The sequence below is a fragment of the Megascapheus bottae genome, chromosome 24 (assembly GCF_031878675.1).
Source record: "Megascapheus bottae isolate mThoBot1 chromosome 24, mThoBot2.hap1, whole genome shotgun sequence".
Taxonomy (NCBI): Eukaryota; Metazoa; Chordata; class Mammalia; order Rodentia; family Geomyidae; genus Megascapheus; species Megascapheus bottae.
Genome location: NC_143532.1, coordinates 18157880 through 18183893, shown reverse-complemented (window position 1 = coordinate 18183893; position 26014 = coordinate 18157880). Strand labels below are relative to the sequence as shown.

Genomic DNA, 26014 nt, shown 5'->3' with positions numbered 1-26014 from the left:
GGTACCAAGGAATCGAACCCGGGTCTTCATGCATGCTAGGCAAGCACTCTACCACTAGGCAAAACTCCCGGCCCCACAGAACTCATTTTGGAAGGAGTGGCAGTAGTTATATTATTCTCCTCATGAAGAATGGCAAGAATATGCCTATTTTAAGCCTGTAGAATTGGTGTTATGTAATAGTCTGTTTCATTTGGGTGCTAGGAAACTAGCATTGATTGGAATACCAAATTCAAAGATGTATCTTTTGATATAACCTTCACTTTCTTTGATTTCAGAAGATGGGAAATAAATTTGTAGAATTCTAAGGATCTTACAAATTGCTTGCTTTAGCATCTAATTTTAAAGTCATTCTCCATAAGACATTCAGTCCCCTTAATAAAGTAATGTTTAGTGTACAGGTCTCTTGATTTCTTAATTTAATGTCTTTAATCACTTGGATTTCTATTTGAAAATTTGCTTACAAATTTTTGTAGTACTTTTTGAAACTAAGTTGATGAAAAACTGCTTATCAAAAGAAAGTGTACAGCATTTTCTAGGAAAGAATGATATAATTCATTGATTGACATATACTCACCTATGATTGTATATGAAATAAAGCAGTTAAAATGAAATTGCATCAGAAACATCCTGGTCTTCTGGAAACAGTTTCTATCCTCTCTATTTGTGTTCATGTTTATGGTAGATACTGTGTATATCAGTAGAATTTTTAAGAATTAGTTTCTACTCTAGGAAGATCTTGATCTTGTGTAATGGTTCTTAATGTACTATTTCTCTTTTCTTTTTTTGCCCTTTGGTTAATCTCACGTTGTTACTGTATTGACATTGTTTCTTGGTATATTGCATATATGTTTATTTGTTTATTTGAAATAGGAAAAGGAAGAGGGAAACAAGATGGTTGGGAGGGGGTGGAGGGAGGAAAATTGGGACAAAAGCATGAGAAGGGGTATCAATTTGTGAGAAGTAATGCACCTACTACCTGGTGAATGTAACTGTAACCCCTCTATACATTACCCTGACCAAAAAACAATTAGTTTCCAATAAAGAATATAATACTATGAAACGGAAATGAGTGAGGTAGCTTTGGTGCTGTTCTTCTGGTGATAGGAATAAAAGAATCCAGGGTATAGCAAGTGCAGGCCAGAAGTAAAAATTACAAATAGATTTCCTAGTTTTCTCAAAGCTATTGTGGTCCATCAATAATACTTTTTTTTAGGTCAAGTAACTTACAAACTAACTTGTTACTGCAAGTAAGATTCCCAATTCTGTTATTTGAAGGAAATTAAGATGAGGACATAATTTAGCTGAGAATTATCTCTCTCCCTTCTGTTCTGTCTTCTTTGAGCTGGTTGTGATAAGAAAGTTGGTCCTATATTAAAATGGACACTTTGGACAAAAATTGTGTAAGTTCATTATTTACAGACTAATAGACTCCTGTCAATGAATACTTCATGTCACTGACATGAACTTCCAGTGTTGTACCTTGAAAATTAATAAGTCTGTATAAATAGAAATAGATCCAATGTACATTACATTGGAGAATAATTCTAGGTAGAGGGAAATTGTGTTGTCAAAATATAAATATTGATAGTCCATTGACATTATTAATGTTTTGGTTGGAATAATAATATGATAATAGGGTATATATTTTAAGACATTTCATTTATGAATGTTTCTATAAACTCTAACATGAAATTTTCTATGTTAACTAGATACATATGCAATATTTTTGTCCATATATTTTATTGTAATTAATAGAAGGGTTATATTATATTAACCAGATAGAGGATGCATTACTTCACATACATTGATACCCTTTCTCATGTCTTGGTCCCCATTTCCCTCCCCCCACCCCCACCCCTCATCTTGTTTTCCCCCTTCCCTATCCTATTTCAAATAACCAAATATGTATATATACAATATATCAGATAACAAAGTGAAATACTGTAACAATATGAGATAATATGCAATATTTTGTGTTTAGAAAAATCTACTTTCTTTTATCTCTGATACAGGTCACCATTATAAGTTGTCAAAATGTTTTGCAAATACACAAGGCAATGTCTTATTTTATTAAACCTGCACTACTTTTGAACTCTGGATTTCTGGATAGTACAGTAGTCTACTTAAGTATTCATGAATTCAAGTTGTTTTACTGCATAGAGCAGTACTGCATAGTAATAATAACTAACATTTATCAAGGGATTATTATATTCCACATAGCCTTGCAAACATTGCTAGCAGTTTACTTTACTGAATCCTTATAAATTACAAGGAGGTTGATACCGCTACTATTTTACTATTTTCTGCTTTAGAAATTAGAAGAACATGCTAAAATAAATTAAGCATGTTGCCTGGACTCAGATAACTACTAAATATAATTCACAATACTCTGTTAGTCTTACTCATCTTATGAGTCAGTGTATATAATCTTCTGCTCAGTACATGGGATGGCAAAAAACTTAAATGATTAATTCAAATCCTGACTGTATCGTATCATGTCACGGCATCTATTTAGTCTAGTTTCTTTCTCATGAGTGCAATAAAGTTTACTTCATTGGAGTGGTGTATATTAGTACTTAGCATGTGGTCTGGACACATCTATCAATTTAGTTTTAATGAATCTGACACGTACTCAAAAGTTCTCAACTTGGGTTTACTAGTAAGTGTTATATGTGTGTACATGTCTGCTTTTTATGACAGATGTCCTTATAATACTCGTGATCCACAGGATTAAAAGAGACATTGGCTAGATGAATATTTAAGTTCTCTTTTAAACCCAGAGGTTTTGAGAATGAAAAGAGGCTAATTTATTTTATTGTTGGGATAATGTATAGAGGGGTTACAATTACATTCATCAGGTAGTAGGTGCATTACTTCTCACACTTTGATACCCCTTCTCATGGTTTTGTCCCCATTTCCTTCCCTTACCCACTCTCAATCATCTTTTTTTGCCACCTTTCTTTTCCCTATTTCAAATAAACATATATACAATATACCAGGCAACAAAGTCAGATACAGTAACAACATAGATTAACCATAAGGGCAATAAAAGAGAAGAGAAATAACATAGTAAATTAAGAACAACAATCATACAAGAAAAACCTCTTGTTTCCATATCCTAGAGTTCTTTTCACTTAGTTTCATCGTATATGACCTTATATACCCAGGTTTTGAGCTATTGTAATGCTCTGCTAGGAGAGTCGTAGATGTGTACTTATTATGACATCACCCATTCATAAGGAAATGGAAAGACTTGGAAAATATCACATTAAGTGAAGAAAGCCAGACCTAAAGGAGCATAGGCTCAATGGCTAATTTCTAATTACTGAGAGAAAGTAGGTGAAAGCCAAAACATATACTGCCTTTATAAGTGATTGATGAAAACATGCATATTTCTGTATTTGTTTGTTATCTCTTAATGAAGAGATTAAGTTATATAATCATTGAAGAATCTTACAGATCTGTGATTATGACATTTTCAGTTAAATTTCAATCCAACTGTCTTGATATATCACTAGGATCCTTAACATGTTGCCATCTGCCATTTGAGAGGAAAATTCACATTTGCCAGTGAAAGTATGATGGGGCAAGCAAATATGAAAGGGCAGCAGAGAAAACAAATCAAGATTCAGATCCAAACATGTGCCTATTTCGGGTTGTTCTGTTGCGCTTTATTTAGAATATCACATCATCTATGTGGAGCATTAAGACAGGATGCTGCTGCTTTCTTCCATGTCCTGAGCAGCACTCCCTCATATTAGAGTAGAAGTGTTCAGATGTTCAGTAAGGTTGAGACTGGCAAGGCCTTTGGTATAACACACGTGATGTTACACATGTATCAAGGTGTAAAATAAAATCACAGAAGCATCAACATGTTGGTGGCATTCCAGTTGCCAAGATTTCTCATGACAAAAAGTATCTCACCTTTGTGATGCCGTACAAAACAGTATTGTTGCCATATCATTATTGGTGAGGTTCCGTGAGGTTCCGATGTGCATCCTTAACCTAGGACTTGAGTCTTCTTTTCATCTGCCGTTAGATGCTTTCATGGATTTGGATTTATGGTAAAGATAAACACATAGCTCAGTGTCTGAAATTAAAAGTTGTTTAAAAAGTAACATTTGTGGTCCTAAAGGAAAATAAAATTATGAAATTCCAAAACAATCTTAAACAAGCAATAATGATTAATATTCTTTTATAGTGTACTAATCTTTGTCATTAAATATATTAAAAATTCTGGTAAAATAAGCATCATATTATGTTTGTAATTTTTACAGTTAGGTGGCATTACTACATTGAAATGGTACACAAATATCAATACTAATTCCAGACTATCATTCCATCAACCTCAAATTAAAATCCTTTCCTCATGGAACAATCATTTGTCATACTCTAATCCTGCTAGCTCCTAGAAACCACAAATCTAGTCATTAAAAAATTCTATTTTAATATAGATGGATTTATATAATATGCATCTTTTTGTGTTTATCTCTTTAAATTAGCATTAATTCTTTCCAAGTTTATTGTTGTAATTAGTATTATCAGTATTCCATTGCATGAATATCCCACATTTTATTTATCCATTCTTCCTTTGATGGATATTTGTTTTTCTTTAACTTGTAGCTATTTTAAACTCTGCTATTATGAACATTTGTGCACAAGCTTTGGTTTGAATATCTACTTTTAATTCTTTAGAGAATATACCCAGCAGGGATCAAAGAGTAGTTCTATTTAATTTGTTAGGAAGGGGCTTTCTCATGCTCATGGTTTTAACTCAATGCAACATGAGCTATATGAAAGACACTTCCATATTCACAATACTTTTCACACCTCAGAATTGCTGATAGGACATTGATGCCTCCAGGGATGACCTTTCCCAGCATGCTGGCAGTTAGGTGAGGGTGTGGGACTAACTCTTGTAAGTAGAGTATGAGAAAATGGCTGTGCCTTCTCCTGTCTTCGTTTCCCTCTCTTTATTTTTTTCCATAAGGTGACAGTAAGCCACAGACAGTGGTGGAGATACCAGGGCCTTCGTCCTAGAATCTTTCCATAGGACTCTCTCCCTGGTTGAATATACCATTTAAAATTTACATGAGTAACAAACATTTATTATTTATGAGCCATAATGTACCATGAATGTATCATTTATGTAATTTGATAGATAACACCATCTTAAATAACCTAAACTGTAAATAAAAAAAAATAAAGGAATACAGAATGACCTCTTGAAACAGTGCTGGGAGATACCTCTTTTTTGACATCACTTTTTTTTTCTGTGTGGCTTTCTTTATTAAAGCTGTATTGAGAATCATGGAGGCTCATTATCAGACACTACTTGCAAGAAAGTGAGTTCCAAGCTTGAAACTAATGGTATCATGACATTGCCAGAGCCTGGATGGACTTTGACACAAGGCCTGAAGAACTGGCTTGGGAGGAGGTGGAAGGAATCAGATCATGTATAGTGGTCAGTAAATGCCAATACAACCTCTTTTCCACTAATGATGGGAAATAAAGTGTTCTAAGTTTAGATAGCTTGTGCTTTTGATTAACTTTTAGAAATCCCTATTTGGGTGTCCAGTAAGTCTCTCTTTGTTAACAGTAGCGTTTGGGGTGGGTAGTACTACTGGAGTATCATAAAGAAAAGCAGAGGTGCCATGTTGGTGGCACTGTCCAATCTCGTATGGATACCATTTTCCTAATCTTTAATTCAAGTTTTCTGGAGAGTCTTCTACAAAGAAAGTATGGACAATAGCATGTGCCTTCAGCATCTCCTCAGCAATCTCTGACACCACACAGAAGTGAATAGATAACACATTTTCTGGAGAAAGTAGAGATATTCGCTGAAACCTTTGTTCTGAGCTGTTTCTCTCTATTAATATGTTAGACAAGACATGTGGGCTATACAATTGCACATTCTTACAAATAGACCTTTTAGGGTAAGGCTTTTTGGCTCAAGAGATGAATGTGAAAAATAATAAAATTACCAGCTTGTGCCTCTTATTCCATCTTATTTCTAGTCTAAACCATCTCATCTCTAGTCTTAAAATAGGTTAATTCATTCTGCCAAGCAAAACAAGCCTTGCTCATTCAAACATACCTTGAGCTCAAGGCCATCTCTTAGGAATGGAATCAGGCTTGCTTGAGATTTTGATCCTGTTCATCATTTTTTCAGACATTTTCATTACACACCCAGGCAGATCTTGAATTTACAATCTCCTTGCTTCAAGCCTCCCAAGTGCTGGGATTATAGGAACAGGGCAGTAGGTCTGACTTTTAAAAATCATAATTAGTGTCAGATGTCAGCCATTGTTCATATACCAAAATACATTTAAATCTATTTTACTGTGGTGAGTATGTATGCTATGTTTCTTAATATGTTACAAATGAGATGTATTGTTTCTCTATAGAACTACTAACTTTTTTTCTATCGGTAACTTTTATCCACATTTACCATTATAATTTAACTTCTCAATTATTATACTTCCAGTTAGACTTTACTAAGGCATTACTTGCTTTCAGTAATGAGATAAGATGCAGTTTTCACTTTTTTAATACATCCTTAAAATATTATTTATTTTGCCTTAGAAACTATTTGTCCTTTGTTTTTACAATAAGAATATTTGGGGTTTAATTAAAACCATCAAAAATGCCGTTAGAAGATAATTAGTAAAAACACCTGCTGCCATTATTAGAGAGCAGTATTTTCTCGAGAGCGGGAGTAAGCTTCTGTTGGTGAAAATGTGTGTATCATGTGTTTCATGGAATGTGCTGCTGGATTTTTGCCAAAGTTTAGAAATTCTTATCTGCACATTTTAGGAACTGTTCTACTTTCAGCAGTCGGAGATGTGCTGTATCTAAGTGAATTAAGTGCCCTCTGATTTCTGAATAAACTTGAACTCTAGATTCAGACTCCACTGGAAGCTCACCTTCAGTTTTAAGTCTGGGAGCAAGAGAAAATAGGGAAAAGACAGAGACAATGCTACTCATCGTTATACTAGCGACACTCTCCGAGATATTTGCTGTCTGCAAGCACATTTGTGATTAACCACTGGAAGGAGCTAGAGTAAAGATATTGGAAGAGCACTGTTGAAGCTGTAGCAGGCAAAATAATATAGAGGAAAACGATGAAGGCAGGGTGGTTTGACCTTACTTCTGAAAGGCAGAAATTCAGGTTTAAAATTCCATGGCACGGCGATACATAAGATCATTAAAAAAAATTGTAATGTGGAACTTTTGCAAGAAAGTAGTAAGACAATAGCTTGAAAGCCTGTCATTTCCTTTTTATTTTGCTTGCATCAAAGATTCAAAAGGGAAACAGTAAAGGAAAGGAAGAACAAATCAGAGATGATTACTCTAACTTAGAGAATCCTTATATCTTTATAAAGAAGATCTCAGAAGGAGAGATTAGCTATAAATACTTAACTCTTTAGAGGCTGACCTTCACCATTTTTTCTTAAATAGAAATAAACATAGTTTGGTTTATTGCAAATCTTTTTTTTCGTAGTCAAGACTTTTGAGATGACAAATGATTCAGCAAATATTCACATAAAGATAGAGGTTAAAATTAAAGTTTGATTGCTACTTTTTTTCTGAAATGGAAACAGAGTCATTTACAAATGATAATAAATCAGAGTCTACTTGTATTTTCAAGTTTACTCATATTTTTTACGTTAACATGCCTGTGATTCTCATTGATAACATGATTCTGTCTACACTGATAAAATTAATCTAAATACAGATAAACTACTCATAGCAGTCATGTTATTGCCTCTGGACAAAGGTTTCATACATAAAACATTAAGAAATGTACAAAAGTGGTAACTTTTGAGTGATATGGACAGGTAATATAGTTCAAATAATCAAAACATCCAAAATAGGCATCAGAATCTTTTGAACCTTGTTACTAGCAGGACAGAAAGTTAAACAGAAAAATCTAGACTCAGATTTTCCTCTGAGCCTGAGATTGTCTCCATGATAAAGTTCATATTCATACATACATATAAGCAAGTATGTGTAATGCATGTGTGAGAGAGAAAAATGAGGATGTTCTAACACCATTATATTTTGCTTGTGATTCACTAAGTTTTTTTTAATAAATCATGTTTTATATCCAGATTATGAAGCTATTAGCTCCTCAAAAATGGAGTTGATGAAACTAATCATTTTGTAGGGGCAGAAGTTGAGAGAGACTGATTCTGTTTAGGAAATTGATTCAGTTAGGTTTTCTCTGATGAACTGATAATTTTTCTTTAGTATATGTATATGTGTATATATATGCACTCCATTTTGTTGAATTTACCCATTTCTGAAATAATTTGCTCCTGGGGAAAATATAAAAAATGTTTCCATATAGTATACTTTAAGAAATGTCACACAAATTTCCTCCAAAGATTTGTTTTCTCTGAGGGGGAGCTGCTTTACACACACACACACACACACACACACACACACACACACACACAGGCATGCACTCACACACACCACACACATGCAGTCACGCATGCACTGTATTATATAATTCAGCGATAGCTGCATGCCCTGTTCTTGCTCAAAAATATTGTCTTTTGGGGGAGGATTATTTATTTCTTTTCAAGTGGTTGTTCTACAAAACATTGTTATGAGTGGAAGGGAGATACCAATCAAATTAATTATTACTTAAGCTTATACATTTGTGAGTAGATTGGTAATGATGTTGACAGTTCAGTTGGAAACCAAGTGGAAGAACTTTCAATATTTTTCTTTTTTTGCATAATGATTTTGGGCACGGTTATCTTTGAAAACATACTGTTACAGTTTTTAGTCTCTCATACTGGAATACAGCTCCTACCATCTCTTTTTCAGAGCCACTTTTGGAATTATTTAGCTCTGATTCTTACTACTGAAATTGATAAATGTCATGGTAATCAAAACTAATGTATCTTTAGGAGTTATTACCTTATAAAAACAGAATTCCACTATAGTATTGGAATGTATTAATCCACTGATGAACCTTTTATATGAAATGTTGACACATTTGCATGTACCAACGTATTGATTTTTAGGATGATTTATGAAATTTTCTGGCAAGTTGAATGGTAGTCCCTATCAGGATCTTTGAAAATCTTTCTACTCGAACTAAGAACGGGGTCAAGACTTTAAGGTTTCTCCAAAAGTAACATATTTGCTAGGTACCAGAAAGTGATTCCAAGGAAATAAAGAATTTACAGAGCTTGCTCTTGGACTTTTATTTTTGTGTGTGTCATGGGGCTTGAACTAGGCCTGGGTGCTGTCCCTGAGCTCTTCAGCTCAAGACTACCACCCAACCCTTGAGACAAGCCCCTTTTCTAGTGATTAATTGGAGATGAGAGTCTCTGATCCTTTTGTGCCCAGGATGGATTTGAACCTTGATCCTCAGATCTCAGCCTCCTTAGTAGCTAGGATTACAGGTGTGAGCTACTGCACCTGGCTAAACTCTTGGACTTTTCTGAGACTGATTCTGAAAGAACAAACTAGCAGTTGGTGCAGTTATGTGTATGATGGGGCTAGTCCATGTAATGAATTTTTCTATTCAAAATATATTAACACACCAGTGGCCATGACTCTTCAGGATGATGTGCTCTTTCACTTCCTAAAGCCAATATAGGTTTCTTCTCTCCCTCAGTTTCCTCTAGTCTTGTCTAGACAGTCATGTATAACTCACATCTCTAAACCTTTTCCCTACCTTGACTTTCCCCTAATTTCTTCCATCAAAATGCCACCACTATTTACAATTGTATATTGCATTCTCACCCTTGGCACTCTGGGCCCTATTCACCAGGGCAGGCAGATCCTTTTGCAGCCCTCATCACTATGTATTTACTTATTCTGAGACAAAATATCCCCACTCCATCAGTAACATTCTGTTCATCCAAGAAGCCCAGCGTAAAGGCCAGCTGGCTTCTAAAAGGCCACTCTTTTGTCCTTCATCTCTCTGCCTTTTGACATATAGAATCACATTCATTATTGCATGACCACATCATATTTTATTTACACAGCCTAAGTGCATGTCTTCCTTCAAAGATTCGTTTTTCTAGACAGAAATGTATGTTCTGTACAATAACTAGCTTTCTTTTTGCTTTTCTACATCAGGGATTGAACCCAAAATTGTGTACATAATGCCAGGCAAGGACTCTACCAGGAACCTGTAACACCCTTGCCTCCTTCTCCCCTCACCTCCCTGTTCATTGCTGGTCACCAGCGTTCAGCACAGCTCCTTGCCAGCAATCATTTGAACTTCAATAAACAATGTGAATCTATTGCCACCTTGTCTGAAACCACTCAAAAGCATTATAAATGATTTTTTGCTTTGTATTCATTAGTTTCTAATTCATTTTACATTTACTTTTCCCATTAAATATAATATGAGAGAATTTCTGTGAAAATTTTGACACTAAATAATGAGTTTGGTCCAAAATGGTGGTGAAAATGGTTTTTTTTAAAGATTTCTCCATATTTCATATGTAGGAATATATAAATATTGCATATAACACAAAGATAATGCATATATATAACTAAATTAATTGCAAAATATGTCAAATTGAGGCATCAATTAGGATTTGAGTAAGGTTACACCGTTATTTTGTTATTAGTTAAAAATCTCAGTAATTCTCTTTTACCTTTTCACATGTTGTAGCACCCCATGTATTTATTTTCATACAATTCCAGACTGAATGACAACTAGATCTGAGGCCTCAAATTTAGCCCCTTCCCAGAAGAAAAGGCCTTCTGTAAGTAGAGAGTGTATGTCAACGACAGCCAACAGCCAAAACTGGGAAGAAAATGGGTGAAGAGAACATGTCATTTTCCAGGGAGGCAGAAGGTAATGCATAAATGACTGACAATCCAATTAGAGAGTTCTTTTTAGGGAAAAGTGTGGCAGAGTGGAAAGTTATGAACTACATAACACAGCATGACAAAAATTCCCAGGGCATCTAGTACCATTCCACTTTCAAATATATGTATGAGAAAAATCCATGAATAATGGATTTCATATAACATCTTTGCTATGCATTATTTAAAATATTGGTACTGACTGGAGGTGATCACACACTTTTCTCTTTACAGTTTAGTGATGTGGTTAATATTCTCTACCTATGATATCAGTGTAAGGACATGATACCGGACATGTTGTTTCAGAGGCTAAAACAGATTATCTGAATTTAGATAGAATTGTAAGCATTTAGAAACGTCTATTGCAAAACAATTTTTCAAAAGGTGTCAATATTTGTTTATTGCATTTTTTCAGACAGGAAGATTTAAAAATGCAGAGGAATGGGAGATGTATCTAAATTGTATTCTGGTTAATTTTTCTCTTTATTCTATATTTAATATCATGACAATATATTACCTTCTACCTTCTGTTTCTAGTTTCATGTACGTTATTCAGGCAAAACAGAATTAGAATATAAATAACTTAATTAGAATATCAGATTCTCCAGCTCCAAATTATGTTCACACCCACATCTGAATAGGGAAACAACTTAAGACCAAATGTCTACTTCAGAAGTTATCCACATTTTAGTTTTCTGGTATACATATACTAGTAACTAGCACAGTTACATGTTTTCAGAAAAATGTAATATATTCACAAATATATTACATTAGCTTAATGATATTTATGAAATGCCTAACATGTTCTGGCTTCTGGGATGGATGTGTACACAGTAGGTAATGTGGAACTTATCAATACCATGGGTTGATGTTAGATACCTTTTACTTTGTGGGTTGACTGAAATGATGCTAAATAAAATGAAAAAATATGAAAATATTCTGTTATATGCTCCATATACTTACATATATGTTTATATATTATGGTAAAGTTGTGATTTGTAATCTTACTGCTTTGTATATGTTTGTACACCCACCCATGTTTTTCTTTTGGAATTTCTTTTTGGTATTAATAAGAGTTCATTATGCATGTTGATATCAAAGTCTATGTTTATTATACATGCATATACAGTATATTCATATATCTACATACATACTTATACATACTGGAAGAACAAAGAGCTGCTTTGCAGAATAAGAGTGAAGATTTTATATGTTTAAAGTATATATATTGTATAGGATTATCTGTGTGTCAATATAGGCCTTACCACTTCCTGGTAGTGCCACGGGTTGTGACTTTGAGAGATGTTCAGTTGTCAAACTGGAGCACTGGTGTTTCACAAGATAAAATAGGGCTTTTTTTTCATATTTCTTCTACACTAAAAAGGGGGGGGGAAGATTATCTGAAAACTATTTTCCATGAGAACTCTAAACAACCCAGTGGGAAAATTGAGAATAACAAAATTTCAATTCTAGATATGGCTAGGATAAATTTATTCCTACCATTTACACTCTTAAGCAATGCTAAGAATTAAATAAGAACTTTTACAAGTCTGGGTTGAGTTTCAGTGCTCGAATGTCAAGCGATATTAAATCTCAATTTCTGAGGGTTAGAAACAGCAAGGCTCCACTTGCTCTTTTCATGGTGAGACTCTCAACATTCTTTATAGAGCTTGTCATGGTGTGTGTCCCAATTGCTGTCAAACAGGCTGCTATATATCTTGCTAAATGTAAGCTTGAATTAAAAATCTTCAGGCATTTATAGGAAAGTAGCTTAGATATAGCTGAGGGGATTCTGGGAAAGATAAATGTCTTCACATTCTTCCCATTAAGAACTGACCAGAAACAAGTACAAAGACTGTGTTCTGTTTAGAGTAGCTGAAGAAGAGTGATAATTTAATTAGTTTAAAATAAGGTTATAAGTGACAAGTTCTGTGTTCCACTAGATAATACATTGTCATTAAATGTTTTAAAACTAATGTATTCTCTGCCCACCCTTCCTCACACATAGAAAGGAAATGTAGAAGTCCTTTAGAAACTGGTTAACGTAGTACCTTATTGTATTTTTAAAATAAATACCCCGTTTCCTATATAAACTTGAATTGCTAGCAACCAGGAAGATTTAAATTTCCATTTTTTTCCTACCATTTCTATATCCCTAGAAAAGGGATGAATACTGACAAGAAAGCATGACTAGAAATCTGCCATTTTTTGTACCTCTGTGAGGTAGACTGTGAATCTTGACACTCAAAGTGGTACGTGCTGTTCAGACTGTAAGCACGGAGTTTCCCCCAAGAACTCAGTAGCTATCCAGTCTAAGAAGGTAGAAACCTTAGAATAAGACGGATCAATCTGGGAGCCCAGTTTGTGGCTGAAAGAAGGCCTGGAAGGATTCTGGAGAATCAGTGGTATGAGTCTACACTGAAAGCTTAAAGCTGGACTCTGTTGTCTGCAGGTGACTGCAGCATCAGTTGAAATACTTAAGAATCAAATCTACAAACAAGCAAACAAATCAAATACCCAAATATGCATTTACTTCCTCCTTCCACTTTTTGTTCCGTATAGGCTCCGAGCCTATTGGGTGATGATGTCATAGTTTCCTGTATTCTTTAGCTTTTTGTATTGACAAGATGCCAGAGAGAATTTCAAAGAGTTGAAGGAGTTGTGTTTTTTGTTGTTGTTGTTGTTTGAATTTACAGTTTCTCTAGCTTGATCCATGATTGGTTTGTTCCACTGCTTTTAGAAGTGTGGTCTGGTAGAACAACTGGCAGTTAGGAGTGTGTGGCACAGGAGTCTGTTCACCTCATAGTGCCCAGGATAGAGAGAGATAAGGAGGGATAGGAGATAGCCAGAGGCCCAGAGATAGGAAGCATGAGAGGGACAGTTGGAGATAGGGCAAATGTGAAGGCAGAAGAGAGGAAGGAAGAGAGAGGAAGACAGGGTCTTCATATCCCTTTCTAGGCACACCCACAGTGAGCTAACTTCCTTCCACTAGATTTTATCTCCTAAGGTTTGCACCACCTCTCAGCAGTGCCACAGGGTGACCTTTGGGTGATATTCAGATCCACACTGTAAAACTGCTATGTCTTTTTCATTTTTAAAAACAGAAATCAAGCCCTATCTGCGTTCATGTAGAACAGTATTCATTCTTGTCTAATATCCTAATTACAAAAGCAGTTTTCTGTAATTTATATATATTTCCAATTAGTAATAGAAATGTTTTCAACACAGACCTGAAAGCACTTTACAACACTTCCAGGAAGTTCACAGGTGTCTTGTACTCTATATAAAGGTCTTAAAATAAGTAACTTTGAAATAAGGGCAAATCACTTGAATGTTAGAACTTATTTTATTTTATTTTATTTATTTATTTTTTTTTTTGCCAGGCCTGGGCTTGAGCTCAGGGCCTGAGCACTGTCCTTGGACTTTCTCAAGGCTAGAGCTCTACCACTTGAGCCTCAGCACCACTTCCAGCTTTTTTTTCTATGTATGTGGTACCAAGGAATCGAACCCGGGTCTTCATGCATGCTAGGCAAGCACTTTAACCACTAGGCCAAACTCCCGGCCCTAGAACTTATTTTAAAACCAATAGTGAAGATGTGTCACTATCTCTATATTTGTCATGCTTATTTGCAATATTAGATTTTGGAAATTGGTCAATATCAGGAGCTTTACTTGGCAGAAAATATTTTAATATAAATTGCTTTGAGGGCAAAATCAGAGAAATTAAAGTTAGTAGAGCAAATCAAGTAACAGAAGAGAAAAGATAATATCATATAGTAAGCACAGTGGCTAGCCTCCAGTTTGCAGACGAGGAACTGAAATTAAAAGAAAAGTCTGTGCAGGTAGATCTAGTAGGTTCCAGTGTTTTCCTCTGCCTTCTCCCACTGTGTTTTGATTGTACCAGCAAGATGGTCATCCCTGAGATCTGATCTTTCTGAGATCAGATCCCCGAGATCTGATCATTCTGTTCATCAGTACAGACTTAATTAAAATGAAATTGACTTATTGTTTCAATTGGCCATTGGCCCTTTGACCAATAATATCATGTATTTCAAAAGAGCTGTGTAGGGTACACTAGTTTCTGGGTGAACTCTCTAGTTTTACTCTTCTCATTAATTTGAATGTAGGAAGATGGTAATACTATTGGGTCATCATTTAGAGGTTAGGTGCTGTGGGTTACACCTATAATCCTAGGCACTGGGGAAGCTGTGACTGTGAGGCTTATGGTTTAGATTAGCCAAGGCAAATAGTAAGGCTCACCCATTGCAAAGATGGGAGTCTCTTTTTGAATAACAGCTAAAGATGAAAAGGGCTGGGGATATGGCACAAGTGGTAGAGTACCTGCCTAACAAGCCAAAGCTGGAACTTCACAGCCCAGTGCTATCAAAAACAACAGCGAAGAATCATCCTTTAGATCTTGGTAATGTGCATTCAGTTTGGAGTCTGATATTGTGGTGAGGGTAGATGTTTGGAAGGGAAATTACAGAGAGATTTCTGTCTTGTAAAACAGTCTCACAAGAGAAAACCTAATTTCTTAAAAACTGATGATATTTTTCTTTCTTAAAGATCCATTATAATGTTTAGGTTTTTCTCTCTCTGTCTCTTTTTTTTTCCCCTTGGAAGTACTGGGGAGTTGAACTCAGTTCCTTGTGTTTGCTAGGCAAGCACTCTTGAGTACTACTTGAATTACAATGTTGTTATGTTTTCAGTGAAGTTAATAAACAAAGGAAAGGAAGATAATCTTCCCATTCAGATGATTCCTTTTGCTTTGCCTTTTCTCTTGCTTTCTCCCTCTATTAGGTACATCTATAGATCTCTATATATCAACAAGGCAACAAATACATGTACCTCTATAATCTACAAAAATATGTTTCTATATGTAAAGTAATAAAAAGCAAAACCACAGCTTAGTTTCCCATTTTTTTGGCAATAGATTTTTTTTCTTTTCTTATTTTTTATTGTGATTAATAGAAGGGTTACATTATATTCATCAGATAAAAGGTGCATAACTTCACAAACATTGATACTCTTTCTCATGACATGGTCCCCATTTCCCTCCTACCCTCCCCCGCTTATCTTGATTTCCCCCCTTCCCTATCCAATTTCAAATAACGAATTAAGCACCTATAAAATATATCAGATAACAAGGTGAAATATTGTAACAATTTGAGATAACCAAGGGATGGCAAAAGAGATGAGAGATAACATAGTAGAAATTAGTTTTTATCTTAATGCATATGTTGATTTTAAGATTTGCCCACTTGAAGGAGTCAGATTTGCATATTGTTTAACATCTTGATTTTGTTCGTGCTGTCCAAATTATATTCTTTGGAAAAGCATAACCCTCCCTCTCTTCCCAGTTCACCTCATATTTCATGACATTTTCTTGTATTTCAGCTGTTATTCTGCACTGAGCTTCTTAACAGGAAATGATACCTGTGAACCAAACTACATCTCTATCCCTGATGCGGGGACAAAGAGAGGTGTGTGGGTGAAAGTTGCTTGAGATCCTAGAAACAGGGAACCTAACCATATGTTCTATTTGTTTGTGAATTAGTAGCATAACTATATCTCATCCATAGAGGGGTGCTTCACAAAGATAAAGGGGTGCTCTTAATAATCACACTGGAACAATAGACACAAACTAGTAAAAGTACTAGACCAATTGGAATATATGGTCACTTTCTTTTAAAATTTCATATTAACATTATTCATATGGAAGTGTTTTGGGAATTTCACGAACATGTGTAAAATGTACTTTGATTGTATCCCCCCAATAACCCTTTCTTGGTCCCCTCTTCTCACTCACAGAATTGCAGATAAAATGTTGGATCCACAATCTTATATCAGAAGACTCGATTTATTCATATGAACTTTCATATTAGAACATTAGATATTTTCCTTTTCCTTCCTGGTGTGCTCTGATGTCACTTGCCTCTTCCACATTCAAACACCTGATAGTCTGTCCAAATGATGAACAATAAACACACATGTAACCGGTTCCCTTCTTATGCTAACTTTGAAGTAAGCCTTTTAGAAATTTTTTGGAAGTATTATTTTAAGATATTGTAATTTTTTGATCTAGAATATCAGTGCCAAGATCATTCCCTTTTTTGCCTTTCTATTTCTACTTCCAACTAATTATCTGGTTCAACTATTCCTCTATTTGTAAAAGTTCCCTACTTCCTCTTTTTCTATACTAGCTGAAGGACCTATTTCTTTAGGGGGTAAGGGAACCTCTTTTTTGTTTCTTTTTTATTAAAGAATTTATTAACATTGATTTTTACATCATATTTTAAATGGCATATTTAACAAACAAGTATTCAAGAAGGGAATCTCCATATACAATTACTGGCACTTAGATTTTAGAACATAAATAAAATGAAGCTGAGGGTTTGTATGTCATAAATACATATTAATCTATGTAATAATATATTATGTCTATAGAGTCATAGATTTTTATGTCTATGTAGTTGTGTTTACATTTTTGATACCATGTCCATAGCATTGGGTATGCAACTTTTGAGTCCTCGCTCTTATACTGTTTGGATCTAATAGCCACATATTAAGGATATCATGCGCCTTTTCAGGGAACCTCTTTTTAATCTAGAATTTATTGTCTTCATGTGTAAAACAGGAGTAAGTTCAAGAGATTTTACACTGGATCAAATGCAAAACATATCATATTGTCTAACAAACCATAGAAAACAAAATAAAGCCAACACAAACCTAAAAACACTTCAATTATATTCAGTTTTTAATAAACTTCAAAATATTTTGTTCATAAATTACTCTGTTCATCAGATGAGACACTTAATTAATCATCTTGAATACCAAGGGCTATGTTAAGAATTTTATAAATGAGAAAACAATGGATTACAAAGGAGAAAATTAATAAGCTTATTGCTTGTCAATTTTATTAGCATAATTTATGAACTAGCTATTGATTTTATCATTTGATGCAGCTATCGAAACAAACTTTGAAGCCAACTGAAATAAAAGGATCTTTCACAACTAGAAATAAAGAAATGGTTGATTATTATATCCTTTCTCTCTGGAGTCTCCAAATGAGAAAGAGTTGTTTATACCAAACATGCAATCTGATTTAAAAAAAAAATACACTTTGAAATGAGTTTAGTTGGCAGGGAGAAATTTGGTGACTGAAATTCAAATTTCCAATTTAAGTGAATTCACTTAAACATTGTTTTCCCAAATAGGTATTTCTTTGTCCTTCCTAATTTCTATATCTTTATTCCTTTTTCTTATTTTTTTTTTTTTGCCAGTCATGCGCCTGAGCTCAGGGCCTGAGCACTGTCCTTGGACTTTCTCAAGGCTAGAGCTCTACCACTTGAGCCTCATCACCACTTCTAGCTTTTTTCTATGTATGTGGTGCGGAGGAATCGAACCCAGGTCTCCGTGCATGCTAGGCAGGCACTTTAACCACTAGGCCAAACTCCCGGCCCCTAGTACCGCAAAATTTATTTCCTAGATACCAGAAAGATATTACAACATTATGTGTTCTTGGTAGAAAAAGGATCAATTGAGTTCTTTGATAAGATTAATCTTGCTTAATATATAAATTGAATTGACAAAAGAGAAACTAAAGGTTGATACTCCAAATAGAAGACTCCTGTGAAATAAGATTACTTTAGGCTTTATAATCAGTTTCAGAACCTAAGCAAGATTAAGTTGAAAAAGATTATAAAAGGAAAAAATGATGATATTTTATAGTTAGACTCCTTACATACAAAGATAACGTTATCAATTTTTTTTTTTTCTTTTACCAGTGCTGGGAATTGAACTCAGGGCCTGAACACTGTCTTTGGGCTTTCCTCAAGGCTAGTACTCTACAACTTGAGCCACAGCACCATTTGCAGCTTTTCCTATGTATGTGGTATGTGGTATGTGATACTGAGGAACCGAACCCTGGTCTTCATGCTTGCTTGGCAAGCACTCTACCACTATGCCAAACTCCTGGCCCATGTCACCAATTTTCAATTGAATCACTCTCATGGTCGGAAGTGGAAATCGTGAGGTAGCTTCTGATATTTTTAAAGAAAACATCATCATATATGTTGGCATTTTGGGATGTTATCCATCAGCCATGTGAAATGTATGTCTAGACTTCAAAAGTTCTATTTGGCGACACATACTGAAGAATAGGAAGCAAAGGACCAATGGATTTCATATAACTCAGACATGAATTTAAATCCTTGGTAGGGCACAGGTATCTCATTGAGTGGGATGACCCTCTAGGAAACCACTGATAAATGGTACATTGTGATTGGAATTCAGCCTCCTAGAATAAGCAAAATGTCTGAGGGAGTCTTAAATCTCATATAAATAGAATTCTCTGCTTTAGAAGACTGTTCAGATAAAGCTCTGCTGAAGCTCTGATACTAGGGTCCTAGCTAAAAGTCTGAAAAGACTGGAAATTCAATCTTTTCAGTGTTTTATGAAGGTTTGGTACTACTTTCTAGTTGATTGTTTCAGAGTGAGGAAGAAAAATGGTGGCTCAGATAATCCTCCACCTCTCCCAAACATATAGTTTCAGATGAACAAAAGAAGTGAATTTCTTATACTTTTTATATACTTGTTAAATATAAAAATTGGAGATAGGAAGCTGGAATCTTGTCCTAAGATCAACCCTGGAGAAGTTTCATGAAATCATTTGAAATCTTGCCTTTAGTTTTCTTAAAAGACATGAATTTTTGTTTAATTAGTCATATCCACTTAGAATGAACCTTATAATAGAATACACCATCCTTCTGAAGATCTTAATTTTAATCCTAGAACTGTCTGCAATTGAGCTAGGTGAATTTAGGAGAAAGTATAAAAATAATGCCGAACGTGGGAAATACTTTATCAACATGTACTGTATAGATGAATGAAACTTGATAGACCTATGTGGAAAGACAGGAAGAAATAGTAAAAGATGGTAATGAAAAAAAAAAAAGTGGAACTTTCAAATCAGTGAAGACCTGGAAGTGTAATTAGATATCCTCCATGCCTACAATCCTTTGAATACTGGGCAGCTGAGGACCCCAGCTAAAATAGAATTTTAGCAAATTATGGCCAGGCCTGATAAATAGTATCTTATGTATTAATAATAAATTTTCAAAAAATTCATTGTTTTTAGTGTTTCTTCCTCCAGAAATGATACCTAAGCATGAGAGAGGCTAAGTACCTTGGCAAGGGTTGTGCATAGGAGCATTGAGTTCTACCTGTGACTGGCCTGTGCTAAATCTCTCAACGTTATAACTTCCCTTTTTGTTCTCTGCTGCTTAGTAATGGCAGCACAGTAATGGAGACTCTTTGGCTTCTTGAAATGTGGCTCTCATCTGGTCTTGTTTGAAGTAATAGTTTAGCAAGGCCAAAATTTTATTTCTGATTCCAACTGAGTTTCTTCCAAGCTGTAAGTCTGAGAGGAATCACCAATGCACAGGACTGGAGGATGTGATATAATGGTACCTGAAGGCTAGGAAGCTGGTCTGTGGGACATATTGTTATTTATAGAGTTACCATGAAACTTGGCTTGGGACCCAGTCCTCTATATTGGAGCCAGATTCTGTCTTTGGCTAATTATCATGCTTCCAGGAGAAAAAGAAATAATTGTTGGTGAGCAGCAGAACTATTAATCATTAACTGTGTGTCATCTTCTTTACAATCACATTTCTAGTAGAAATGGATAATCACACTCTTTTGCAAGTGGTCAAAATAATGTGCGTTCTGCTTTTATTACATATATATTTTTGCAGTTCTTTTTTAAGGTTTTATTAACATCATACTTCAAACATTATGTTTAACAAATGAATATTCAAGAAGGGAATATCTATCTATATATAATCACTGGCACATAGATTTTAGAACATAATTAAAATTAAGCTGTGTCTTTGTATGTCATAGATACATTTTAATCTGTGTAATAAAACATTATATTTTAAGCTTTGGAAATACCAAGCTAATCACTAAAGGTCTCCTGTTTTGCAGTATGCAAACATATCTTATTGATGCACACAAATATACAGAGAAAGTAACAGGCATCATCTAAGACTATGATGATCCTAGTCCTTTCCAAGTCTAAGGAGGTAAAAATATTTGTGCACATATCATTTACACAATATCTATGCAGTATATTTCTTATCTCACAAATTACTCTAGATGTAACCAACAACATGTCTAAATACAGATATAACTTTCTATTCACATAGATACAAGGAAGTAAAAACATAGACACTATGTAAAATAGAGGTTGAATCTCAGTTCTGACATTCACCATCTGTGTGGCAGTGAACATAAACATTCTCAACATTGGTGCCTGCCTTTACAATATGGGCTATAATTTGTGCTTTAAAATATTCCTATGAAGTTTAAATGGGATACCACATTTAAAATGTACTGGCACAATAAATGTTACCCAATGATTCATTTAGCATTCAGAAACATTCATTTCTTCTCTCTAAAATATTAGACTCTAGTATGATGTCCATATTCTTGTTTTATAACTTGGCATGCATCGTAGAACAAAATGAAGTTTGGCCCCTTTAGTTCCCGAAACTATCAGACATTTGGTGAGTAAACTAAAGCACAGTATTGTGGATTTGGACACTAGATTTAGCATCACTAAGCAACAAGTTTGGGCTTCTTCCAGTGCGATCACATGAAATACAAGCCACCATCCTTCTGTTACATCCCATAGAACTGTGAACAAAGTAAAAACAGAGATAACCCGAAAATGAAACCCATTTACCAACTCTATTTCAGGGCAGGTATGTGTAATAATACCAATTTTGCATACCTAAGATATGTTTGGTTTCATTATGGCATAGGCTTTGGAGGGTAATAAGGTATTTTGGTTGAACTGCATACAATTCTACACCATGTCAAGCATAGGAAGGAAAGATTTCTGGCTTGTAAAGAGAGAACTGGAAAGTACAAGGACATTTTAGTGGTTTACCTTGCTATTCCTAATGCTTAGTTTCTTACTACCTTCTTTTTTTTTTAAAGTAAGATATACAGTGTTGCCAAACTTCATTTCTCATCTGACAAGAGTTGTTTCTGCTTTCTGAACTAGTTGGTATTTATCCACTTCACTGTGTTTCCAAGCTTATGAACTTAGATAAATTCCTGTAATAAGATTCTGTTGAGAATAGAGCTCTTGGTTAAATATAGCAGTTTTTTGTTGTAAGAGCTTTCTTAGTTTCTAATTATTTTATTATGAAAATAATGCATGTAGATGGTAATAAATAAACACATAGTAAAAACCTACTAATAAATGAAAAGCTAATTTCTTTTACATGCTCCTGTTTTTTCCCTCCTTAGTCAATTAGCATATAGATGATAATACATCTGTTTCTAGAGAAAACAAATATTTGTTATAAACTGTCCCACATACAAATAGATGTTGTAAATATATTATTTTGCTCTTTTACACAATGCATGTTCATTTTAAGTATTTTTACGGTGAGGGTTTTTCATGTAATATATCTCGGAGGAAGCTACTTAAAAAATGGAATAGTGCAATCTGAATATTCTAATCACTGTTCCAAAACTTAATAATAAACCCACCAGGTTGAAACACATGTAAAGAAGAATCACCACTACTTTTGAAACAAAAGTAGAGCCAAATGTATTTTTGTATCCTTCAAAATATTGAAATATATGGTAGAACCAAAGGATTCAGATAAGTGCCAAATCCATTTCAGAAGATATAGAGACAGACAAAATTCAGGCAACTGATTTTTTTTTCAGATTTATTATTACTTGAGGAAAAGTACATACTGGTAGTGAAATCATCTTGGCAAAACAAAAGCATAGTCAAAACTTTTATATATTTAGAGATATAGATAAATGTTAGTGGAGTGCAGTATACTTCAAGTGAGTCATTTGAGATGAAAACCACACTTAGTAAATCATAAATAATGGAAAACTTTGAAAACTAATGTGGCAACAAAATCTCATAATCCCAGTTGCCCGGGCTACATGCTAAATGGTTAGCCCAGTTTGTACTATGTGAGACTTTGCTGAGGGATAGGGAAAGACAGAGAGAGGGAAGGAAAGAGAGAAAGAGAGAGAGAGAGTGTGCTTAAAAGCAGCTGAATAGAAATGAACTATCTCACAAAAGGAAGAAATAATTTGAATAATTCATCAGAAAATATGGGGGCCAGAAGATTCTGGAATTACACATTGAAGTGTTGAAAAATTGAAGAAATTAAAGTGTTGAAGGTAAAAATAAATTCAATTATTTTCTTCCCAGTCCAAGTATCCCTCAGGAATACATATGAAATAAAGACATTTTTAGATGAAAAACAAAAACCCAAGAATTTGTTGCTGGCTGAACTGCACTCAAAGAAATGCCAAGGGAAGTTTCTTAGATCAAAAGAAAATTATATGGGATGAAAATCAGATATTCAAGAAGAAACAAGGAATATGAGAAATTTAGATTCTCAGGAAAATAGAGGATTTCTCTTAGTTTAAAAATTATGTACAAAAAACAAGTAGAGTACCTACTTGTGGACTTGTCAGCATGTAGATTTAATACATATATGAACTGGATCCTAAAGGAGGGAGATAAATGTAACCACATGATTACAAGTTGTTTATCTTTTATGTGAAGACAATATTCTATATTTGTAAAATATATATGAAACTAATTTCTCTAGATTTTACATGAATTAGAACAATAGCAATTCTAAGATGACTGTGCCAATGTATGGCAGTCACTAGGCCAACTGTCTCAAAGGTATCATGTATATAACTAAAATCCAATAGATGAATTTAAAAATAATTCCAAAAATAACCAAATAATGTTAAGCATGTTAGGAGACAAAGAGCATAGATATAATGACCAAATCAGAACAAAACTGGAGACCATGTAGCAAACATATATAAAATATGTAGACCTAAGTCTAATCATGTTGAATATTATAACAAATGTTAATGGATGAAATAATCCAAATAAAAATAGTTAGTTGGGCAAAGCCCAACTTTACAATGTTGACAAATTGGTCAAGGTCACAGAAATATTCAAAGTAATAGGTGGGAAATATGTGCTATGCAGGTAGCTTAAAAAACCTGGAATGATTATTGTGATATCAGAGAAAATTGAATTCAGTATAGAATATTACCAATAATATAGATGTTTCATGATGTTAGAAGTTAACTTATTTAAAAATATAACTATTATAAATGAGTATGTATCCAATAACAGAGCATTGTGATATGGGAAGCAGGAATGGACTCTATTAAGAAATAAGTAGTTCTAATTCTATGTTTTCTATAAGATAAGCAGTTCAAACATGATGACACATTGTTATGAAATTATATAACAGACAGGACTAATTAATGATAAAAATAATACAATCTTAGCCTCTGGAAATACGGATAGCAATTACTTAGAAGTTGTAGAATTGAACCTTCTGGAATGATTATGATTCCCTGCTCTTTAGTGGGGTTCAATTATATTTAACTATGTCAATCTGTATCATTAGTTATAAATTAGAAAGCTAAATCAGACAAAATAGCTGTAACTAGATTTTAAACTCTAATAGTATGCAGGTGGAAATACATAGATGTACATTGATATCTATATTTAGTGGTTAATAGGATCTTTTCGTATTCAGTAGTTACAGTAAACCAGTCTACATCCACTGTTGATCCAGAGCCTTATTAATTCTATCTGCAATTAAGAATTGGCCAAAAATTATACCACTGCTTATAACAACAGCTGTTATTTGGACTCAGGTTTCTGATTTCAGAGTGATATAATGAGTCTGAATTGTCCTGTCAAAATGTCAGAAAGGTTAGAGATCCAGATAAAGTCCAGATAAGGAAGGCCCAGGTAAAACAAGCAGTTTGAAGAATAATCAATAAACTGTACTTAACTTGTCATACAGTTTTGAAGATACCTTTAACACTAATATCCCTTTCTCCAGAGAAAGGAAGGGAGAGAAAAAGCTCAGAAAGGGAAGTAAACTACCCAAATGCACACAGCTAGTTTGTTAGGATTTTAACTGAAATCCAAATTATTTTTTTTCTCTCCATTGTGTATTAATGGAAAGTGAGACCAAGAAATGTATGTTACTTACGTTGCTTTACTTTGCAGAGGCTGGTCATGCTGATGTGGGAAAAGCCCTGTGGTACACCCTAAGTCTCATCTAAGCCAACATCTGTATGTGGACTGAAATGGACCTTCACATTTTCCTGGGGAGTAAGAATATCAGTTACCTTCCATGCTTGCTGGCAAGAGCTCAACCCTGCAAACTAGGATGGTGGTCAAGAAGTTGAGGGAGGGTAGGTCTGAGTTTTTCTTCGAATTAGAGTTTCTAAGTTAAGTTCCTGTTTGCAGAAGTTCTTGTTCTATACAGAAAACCCATGAAGACTTTGGTGGTGGAAAGAAAAGACTGATTTAGCCCTTATACCTTGAGTTCTAAAATATCATCTCTGCTTTAAATCCACTAAATCATTTCTGGATGTTTTCAGCACTAAATCAATGCAAGAGGCATTTATTTTCTTTTGTTTTCAAAGCCTGCTCTATTTTTATATTTAATCTATAAAGTAAGCTCCATCCAGTGAAATAGTTTTCCTTTATATTTATTATATTTATTATTATTATTATTAGTTTTTTTTTTTGGTCAGTCATGGGACTTGAATTCTGGGCATGAGCATTGTTCCTGAGCTCTTTGGCTCAAGACTATTGCCCTACCCCTTGAGCCACAGCACCACTCTGGTTTTCTAGTGGTTAATTGGAGATTAGAGTCTCATAGATTTTAGTGCTGGGACTGGTTTTGAATCATGATCCTCAGATCTCAGCCTCCTGAGTAGCTGGGATTATAGGCGTGAGCAACCTGTGCCTGGCTTATATTTATTATTTATATTTTTTATTATCTTTGAGTAACTGTACAAAGAGGTTACCATTCAATGTAGTCTACAAGTGCAACTTATATTGACTGATGCCACCCTTTTCTTCATTCTCTCTTATCTTTTCCCAAACCAACCTTTCACTTCAGGTTTTTTGGTTTCATAGGATGTATCTTGAATATTTCACTACATGCTCCCTCCATCCAGGCTTATTTATTTTTTTACTTTTAACTGAATTCTTAGCTCATACTTTCTAAAATTTTCAGATTGTCTAATTTTTCATCATTATTGTTATTTTACCATATCA

The 26014-nt window shown here is 34.4% G+C and overlaps 1 long non-coding RNA gene across 1 annotated transcript in view; it reads left to right on the top strand.

The window, feature by feature from the left end:
- The first annotated feature begins 3992 nt into the window (after window positions 1-3992).
- LOC150047049 (uncharacterized) overlaps window positions 3993-26014 on the top strand; it is a 158790-nt gene continuing 136768 nt past the window's right edge. The window contains exons 1-3 of the long non-coding RNA XR_016539495.1: window positions 3993-4064; window positions 5297-5464; window positions 24953-25140. This is a non-coding gene — a long non-coding RNA (uncharacterized LOC150047049). The remainder of the gene's footprint in view (window positions 4065-5296; window positions 5465-24952; window positions 25141-26014) is intronic.